Source organism: Colias eurytheme, chromosome 22 (genome assembly GCF_061535395.1).
Source record: "Colias eurytheme isolate Ceu_HAF_F1 chromosome 22, ilColEury1 Martin Lab GWU primary, whole genome shotgun sequence".
In the NCBI taxonomy this organism is placed as follows: Eukaryota; Metazoa; Arthropoda; class Insecta; order Lepidoptera; family Pieridae; genus Colias; species Colias eurytheme.
In genome coordinates, this window is record NC_143001.1 from 3,752,102 (window position 1) to 3,758,101 (window position 6,000).

The 6,000-nt window shown below is 35.1% G+C and overlaps 1 protein-coding gene across 1 annotated transcript in view; it reads right to left on the reverse strand.

Moving 5' to 3' along the window:
- Positions 1-450, reverse strand: part of Poxn (paired box pox-neuro) — a 49,638-nt gene extending 49,188 nt beyond the window's left edge. The window contains exon 1 of the mRNA XM_090115163.1: positions 276-450. The gene's annotated coding sequence lies outside the window, so the exon portion shown is untranslated. The remainder of the gene's footprint in view (positions 1-275) is intronic.
- Between the last annotated feature and the right edge of the window lie 5,550 nt (positions 451-6,000).

The following is a 6,000-nucleotide window of genomic DNA, read 5'->3' on the forward strand; positions in this document are numbered from 1 at the left end:
GCAATTTCGATAATAAGGATGCGTTGATGTCTTTTTGTACGATGAGTATAGATAACGGTAGAGTTTTAAACGAAGATATTTTATATTAAATATTACACGACAATGTATTTACAGCTTTATTTTAACAATTTTTACTTATTAATAAGATAGAAGAAGATCTTATATGATTATTATAAAACACGTTTGCGTGGAAAACACTTTGCATTATAAAAAGGATTCAAATAAGAAATTTGAAAATTGAAATAAGAAACAAAGATTTACAAAAAAAGTCTCACCTTTTCAGCAATCGAATCTCCTCAATTCAAAAATAACTTTTACCATTCTACGCTCAGTTATAAACAGTTCAAAGTTCACACACAAACACAGCACTATAAATATGCGGCGATGAATTTCCAAAGTTCGATTCGTTCGCGCGCAAACCGTACGCTCTTTACGCGTTCTCGTGACGAAGCGTGGAGCGCTTGTAACGGTCTGCACCGTGTCGCTGGCTGAGCCCCGCCTACTATGAACGGAACGGAGGGGACCGCTACACCTCTTAGCTCCTTCACACTTCCCCGTACCTATTAGTTCAACCAGCTTTCAAGACCTCCCCCGCCTCTTTACCGCTACACAAACGTACACCAAACAGAACAACGAAATTCTATCTTAAAGCTCTACTTATAGTGGACGTATCTAGAAGCTTTTGTTGTTACAGTGCACGCTATTTTCAACTCTATTACAAGGGAGTAAGGTGAAGAGACGTGTCCATGGTTTTAAGAGTAGCGCATCTGGGCGGGAAGATAACCGCTTATAAAATTTAATTCGGTAGGTATGGCTGTGGACGTTTTCTATTAGGGTGATGTAGGGAGGATTAAGGGTTGCGCTTTTCGAAATTGCTTCAAGAATTTGGGGATCATTTATTATTATGTAAGCAGGTTATGAAGTTATTTTTAGGCGATTACTTTTTTGGAATTGCATTTCGTTTCGTAATAGGAAATTTTGTTCAGTTTTTAATATAATCAATTCATTAGAATTATTTGATGAATTGATCCAATAAATACTTCATTCCAAAAGCATTTATTTATGTGAACTTTCAGTGACGAAAGTTTAAATATTAATTCATAATAGGTACCTACTTATTAACTTAAGTCATAGGTATGCATTCATATGACACAATTTAAAAGCGGAATTAAACCTTCTGTTATCTTTTTAACATTATGAAATAGTCCTAGAGCCTAGATTTGATTTTAATTTAAGCAGTTATTATTCATATCTATACGTACGTACGCAATCTATAGTACTGAAGGAGTTGTCTTATCTATTACCTATTATTAGATACTATGCCCCTTTTAGAGTTTATTTTCCGGTTAGGTACTGGAAATAATATGCTTTTGATTGGTATTTATTTGTCTCTTCGTTGATAGTTATTCGTTAGTAAATCGAAAAGCTCGACGAGATTAATTTAAAAATGAGTCTTATTTTTTTTTATTCAATTTAAGAGCAACAATTTAAAATCATGAATTAAAAAACAATATTTCCTTACCTAATGAAGAAGACAACTACAATATTAGGTAAAGCTAGTTATATTTATCAAAATACGTACCTACCTAGGTTATAAATAGACAGTCGAATTGAAAACCTCCTCCTTTTTTTGAAGTCAGTTGAAAGTACATATTTTTTATATCGAGTGGGTACTGGGTACCTACTTATAAAAATAGGCAATATGAAGTTCTGAACCTTATTAAAAATGCCTTAAAGTGTACAATTGTTTAATAGGTACATTTAATAGTGTCGTTATGATGTAAAGGTTTATAATAGGTGTAAGGGCGCGTTCCCACTATGTCGTAACGACTAATTTATCGTTCGACGACTGTCGTCTCTACCTGTTCCCATTATAACGATTGTTTGTCGTCAACATTTTTTATCGTTTAGCGACTGTCGTATCTAGCTGTTCCCATTGGATCGCGACCACATTTTATCGTTTCCTGGGAGTCGCTTTGTCGCTTACACATCATCAGCAAGCTACAAATCTAGTCGCCTCTGCGTTCGCTTGGTGATTACTAGTGCGTTTACTCTCCTGAGTTCAATGGACGTCATAGAGTTGCCGTCCACGATTTTTTATCGTTTTACGACTGTCGTGCTTGCCGTTCCCATTGTCACGACAAAGTGTCGTCACTGCAAAAACTGTCGTAGACGACAGTAAATTGTGTCGTTCTAAATGTGAACACCTCCATTTAAACATATAAGCCACGACACTTAAAACTACACGATTATCTGTCGTCACGACACGGTGGGAACGCGCCCTAACAGTCTACACGTCATGGGAGGGTTCGTCTGTTTGTCTGTATGTGGTGCAGGTCATAAGCGAAGAATTAGATAACTTTTTGTTCAAATTAATAATATTGAATGAATATTTTCGATAGTTTTTAAATAGTGGATATATTTGGACATCATAGTTTATCGGAGTATCAACGTAAACTTAAGTTACCTATATCTATAAATACAGGTTATTTATCTATCATACGAGAATTAAGTATCTACCTAGGTAATAGGTATATAGGAAAGGAACCTATCTTTAGTTACATTACCTTATATACCTTTCTAAGATAGGCATTTTCAAGTTAATTAAGTTAAAAGGTCCTCTGTTCATATATGCTTTCTGTACCTATCTATAAATATTTATCTATAGTAAGTAGTTACCTAGGTATGCCTAAACATAAGAAAAATTTAAAGTACCTACCTACCTACCAGTTTCTACGGAAAAGAAAAAGTTTATTCCATTGATCAACTTTTGTATCTCTTGGTTTGTTTGTCTGTTTGTTTCTTCAGAAATACATATTTAACGTTTTAAGTTCGTCACTTACACCAGCCTAGTTAGCAGTCATGGTGTTTGATGTACACTCATTACGCACCTATTTCTCGCTGTAGTCGGGTGAAGTTTATTTACTGTCTTGTTGATTTTAATTAGAATTTATATGCTTATATAATATGTAGGAACATAATTTATCAGGTGAAGGAATGTCAGTTTTGGTTAGGTTAAAACAAGGTTAAAAACTTTTTAAGGCCCTGCGCAGACGACAGACTATCCGTGACGCACTTTTTAGTCTGTGAAAATAGAACCTATGAAATTATATGCAGTAACGCACACGACGCGCAAAAAGTCCGGCGCACAAAAAATCCGTGTAATTCGGACAGACCGCACCGCGCCGCTCCGCACAAAAGTGTGTGAAAAGAATTGAACGTTTGCTTCAACGCGCGCTAACGCAGACGGCGCACACTTTACACGATTTCCATAGCGTCTACGTCCCTACAGCTCTGCCGACAAAATGAACGAAGATGTGCGTCGTGTGCGTTGAGTCTGTGAAAAATCCGCGACCGACTTTTTGCGCGCCATGCAGACTTTTTGTGCGCCGCAGACTCGATCGCACAAAAAGTGTGCCGTCTGCGCAGGGCCTAATAGTTTCCTTCAATGCATAGAATCAAGCTAAAATTTGGTATAATAAGTAGGTATAATATAGACACTAGATAGGTAGGTACCTATTAATCATTGTAGGGACACACATATGCAATTCGCTGATCGAGCTTTTTGTAGGGTAATTCCGGGGTAGATGGCCATACAGGAGAGATGGCCTATCGAAATATTTCAGGGATTCATTCACTAGATGTCACTATTTTATGCATAGTTCGCTGCGCGTAGTGTGTGAGGGCAAACATACGCCAAAAAATTAAGCGAAAAACAAAGAAAAAGTAAGTAAATCCTTTGTTTTTTTATTCGAATAGCATGAATATTTTTTAGATGTACCCTTTTTTTCACAACTGTGGTGTTAGTTTCTTAAAATAATGGTGATATTTGTATTTGTTGTAAAGTATACGAACAGTGTTAGGTTTTAACCTCAAAATTATTTGTTTCATGTCATTACTTGTTTTAGTTTTTTATGTGGCCATCTCTTCCGGAATATAAGGACAGATGGCCAATTCTAGTCGGTATATGATGGCCATAGTGACATGATATATAAATTATGTTTTTTACAAATAATTGATTTATTTTTATATTTGTTTTAGATGCCTAGTAAATACAAGAGAAAGGCAGTGGTTGTGAGAGGTCGGAAGAATCGTTAAAAGCTATTAATGCTCTAATAAAGCTTATCGGCACGCGCGGCAGGGCTCCAGTACCAAATACCTAGAAAAACATTAGAATGAAGAATAAAAATACAAAGAACGTGTGAGCCGAGCACACGTGTCACAAGTGAAACTTCTTTGGCAAGGTTCAAAGATACCAAAATCATCGCCTTACTCTATTACATGACGGTATTATCGTGATGCGACCTTGAAATTTTACTCTCAACGTGCTTTAAGAAGTTTCACTTCAAAAATAATGTCAAGAAAGGACCAATGGGACCTACTTCATTTGGATAAGAAAACGAAAATAAATTTGTTACTTCTATCAAAACAATGCAAGCTAAAGGCCTTGCTTTAACGATGGATGACGTGAGATAAATAGCTTACGAATCAGCCAAACAGTTAAATAAGACGTAAATGCATAATTTCAACTACTTGAATGCGTCCTTATCCAAGACAGTGAGATATTATCTCCTAACTGCCTCTTTAATATGGATGAATCTGGATTACAGCTAAACAGTCGTCCGGGACATGTGCTTGTTAAAACGATCACTTAAAACTACAAAATGGGACTAAAAAGTAATCGAAAGCCTATATTTGAGTTATGGCCATCTTACCTCTAGTGCCATGGCCATCACGCCCGGACACCTCGGGAGAGATGGCCAATTGTGATTTTTAAAAAACTTAAATTAATAAGGTGATCAGATTAGAAATTATTACTTTTATGTTTAGAATATCATAGTTAAATCTTTTAAGTTTAAGAATAAATAAAAACAATCACAAAAACAAGAGTATTTCATTTCTGATAGAGCTTAGAAAAAACTATGGCCAACTACCCCGGACTTACCCTAAGTATAGGTACCTATGTGTGCGTCCACATTGTTTCCCCGACGCTTTCTACATTTATTAGAATTATTATTCAGTAGTGCATAACGGCTAGCTTAAACAACACCTATTGTAAAAAAGGATTAAAAGTGATTAAAGTAAAGGCGTTATTATTTGGGCAACCTTGGGGGCAGCAGCACTAGGTAGGTACTCTACAATCATAAATTTTATGATTTGAATATGAAGATGTTTTGATGAACCATAACTACCTAAAACCCGCAAGGATCGAATTTTTGTACATTAATTTATACATTGTTTGGTTTACATTAATTATCGTACCTATAATAAATAAATAATACATCGTGTTACTTACTTTCTAATAGGTATGCTATATCGATAATATAAAATGGGAAGGCAGTTACGAACCTAAAGATTTTTATATAAAAATGCTTGATAAAATTTACTCGCTAACACAATCGACAATTAAAACCCGGCAATTAGTTCACAATTACAATTTCAACTCAAAGATGAATTTGCGACGTATTTCCAAAACGATAATATCTGCACAGATAAAATTTTATTAGAGAAATTATATGTAATTTATTTGTATGTCAAAGCGTGCATCCGCTCTATCTCACAATCTGCTTTGCACCCGAGCAAGCACCCTGGTATTATGGACTTTGGCGACCACTCAATGTTTCGACTTACGAGTTAGATATTGTAGAGGAAATTGTTTGCGGTCAATTTTGGCATTGGTTATACCTACTATGAAATAGTTTGGTGAATTAATTATTCAAAAACATATAATACGAAGATTTATTGGACTCAGCTAAAAAATAAGTTAGGTATAGATAATATAGAAATCAGTAATTCTCTACCTATGTAGGTACCTATAAAAGAAAGTATGAAAGTGCAACTGTAGGTAGACTTACTACCCATAGAAATTGATATAAGGCTATAACCAAATTCTTGTTGAATAAATAAATGTTTGAGTTTGACTTCGAAATACAATGGCTTAATATGGTCAATAATAGATAATAAATAAATATCCAGTTGCACTTAATTGTACTCACCCAA